Below are 3,164 nucleotides of genomic sequence, written 5' to 3'. Positions count from 1 at the left end.
TCTTAGGTTTCGATAAGTTTGTATGTAAAGGATATTTTTATTGTAAATAATTTTGTAAACGTTGAATCATTGTATGTTACCTAGCAAAATATATTTGTAAAATAGGGTGAGGTAAATGTTACAGCCATCGAAGTTGACGTTGGCTAATGAAATGTCAAATATAAAATTAAATGTAAAACATGTAAAGTTATATAAATAATTTAGTATGTGAATGAAGGGTGAAGTATTCACATGTCTAATTTACTACTCTAATAATATATATATATATATATATATATATATATATATATTATGATATTATAATATATATACGCTATTGATTTGGAAAAGGACAAAATTAAAGATAGGGGGGAATACGTCGTTAGTTCGGAATTCTGTTTTGATTAAATTGTGAACCTTGCAAAGCTTGACGCTCGCTACTTGATTAGTTATTATATAACTATCATTTGTATTTTCAAAAAATTATTAAACATAACACAGCAGATATTATATATTTTATATATATATATATAAACTATCATTTGTATTCAGAAATATAAACACACACACATATTTATATTTATATATATATATATATATGTCTATATAAAACAACCTACAAAACTTAATATACATATTACTACGCATTTATGTTATGATAATTATAATTACAAAATTTTTTTTTTTTTTGTATTAATTGTAACACTGAAGATGGTCTACATAGTAGACCGAAATATTTGTTAATTAATAAAATATATTACATCAAGTAATAAATGTGATATTTTATTTAATTTAAGATTTGTGTTTTTATACAATAAAAATTATTATATAAAAACAAAATTTAAAACCACGACCTAAAGCCCGGTCAAATTTAAAACAATTATAATTACAATTATTAAATCGTATTTAGATATAAAACTAATTTCTAAAACATTAAACATAAACATAAACTACAGATTAAATTATATTATTTGCATACAAATTGTACACACATACATTGCTTACAATTTTGCATAACTTTACCTTAAAACAAAAACAAAAAGAAGAAATCTATACACATTTACATATAGGAAAACACAAGCAACTAATGCATAAGCGACAACGTTGCATATATTCCAAACGCATAATAGTCAAAAATATAAAATCGACTATAAGCAAGCAATTAAAATGAAAGCAGTTCGCGTTTTTTGCTGTTGCTAATTCATATTCTTATTTCATTTTCTTATGCAATGTATTAGCAATTATGCAAGCAATGCAATTAGCAACAGCAATTCAAACCCTGGTTGCTATTCAAAAACAGTTTAATTTGCGGATCAACCACCAAAATCATTTATCCAATGCAAAGGAGTATTTCAGCAAACGAATTGACTTCTGGAATAATGTTCTCTTCTCGGATGAAATGAAATTTAAGATCTTTCTATCTAATAGCCGCCAAACTGCTTGAAGAAAAGCAAACACCAAACTGGAAAAAAAATAATCCTGTTTCATCTGTGGAACATGATGTTTGTATTATGCACAAAAAATATTATATAACCATCATCAAGAGAAACGGAGCTGAAATCTTGTCTTTACTTGTCACATTCAGCTTCTAATAAAAGTGAATGCGCTGCCACATTCAGCACATAAGAACCAATGCAGAACTTAAGGTAGCACTGCTCGAAGGGTGGCAAAGTTTTGGGCTAAAAACCATACAAGAACTGGTTTGTTTGATGCCAAGGCGACTAGAAGCTGTTATTAAACAAAAGGGTTCGGGCACTAAATATTAATTGTTACCTTAAATATTTCTTTTTAATTTGTGTTTTAATTTTGCTGTGCCAATAATTATGTCCTTCACTGTATAAGTTAGCTTAAATACACATATTTTAATATATTTTTAGCTTTAGTTTTTTTTTGTATTTGTGTTTGGTTGCATACCAACTCGCAATTTAATTACTAAAACAAAGATGTGGGCATAATCTTATTACATATAAAATAATATTATTTGCATACAATTGTACACATATACGAATATTTATGAATTTGCATATCAGTGTTTAATACACAAAACAGTTAAGTACAATAAAACGATCTTTCTGAATTCTACATCAAAAACATAAGAAAGTGTAGAATCAATCAAATAAAAACAATGAATACACCCTTATATGTGTTTCCAAATTTTATCATACATATGTATATGTAAGAACATGCGTATCAACACTAAAAAATAAAAAATCACCTTCCTAAATTTTATTTAAAAAAATCAGCAATGCAAAGGCATAACAAAAAACACAATCAACCAAACAAAAAAAGGGCAAATATATACATACTTGCACATACATATACATATATGAACTTGTTTGTCATAAAATAATATAATAGAATAAAACCGCAATAGAATATACATACATCCAAACAACAAAAAAAGTATATTCATACTGGAAGCATATAGGTTCTTTCGATCACTACAAAAAGCATATATGTATATGTATATAAAAAAATCTTCTGCTTCTAATTTCAAATACTTTTAAAATTATATATAGTTAGTAATTGCTTACCATCCAACTATATTACAAACTCAGTTGAATTTTAAATCCAAATTACAGTTACGTGTAATGGATGGACAAGTTCATTTAATTTTATTCTATTACCCTGTAATTGTAATCGAACTTTGTATATAGTTAATTTCATATTTTTGATTTTATTATGGTATATATTATTTGCAAAATTGAAATTTAATTAGTTTTTTCATTGGTGAATTTGAAATGTAGCGGCAAATATTCACAAAACAACGTACTGTTAAAAGTAAGATTTGAAATGAAGATACCATCGCAATATCAAGGAAAGAGCACTTTGTTAGATTTGTAAAGATATATGAGTGTATATTGATGCTTCGATAATAATTAACCTAAACGATCATACAGAATTTGTAATATTTATAAGAAGCGATCATTGCCTTAGAGAAGTTATTTGATCATGTTTATTCTTCAATTGATATCCAAAATCAAGGCACCGTCGCCAAACGCTGTAGTGGTAGACGAAATAAAACAGTAACACCACCTGAAATGGTTCCAAAAGTGAAGGCTCGATCTAAATGATTCCGCGTCGCAAGTTAAGGTTTACACGTTGCAAAAGGCACAGGATCTTATATGGTCGCTTGAATAGGTATAATTTAATCGCTTAACTCTGTAGTTTCTCTACCATTCTTC

Source organism: Teleopsis dalmanni, chromosome 1 (genome assembly GCF_002237135.1).
Source record: "Teleopsis dalmanni isolate 2A chromosome 1, ASM223713v2, whole genome shotgun sequence".
Lineage (NCBI taxonomy): Eukaryota > Metazoa > Arthropoda > Insecta > Diptera > Diopsidae > Teleopsis > Teleopsis dalmanni.
Note: the sequence above shows the minus strand (reverse complement) of the source record.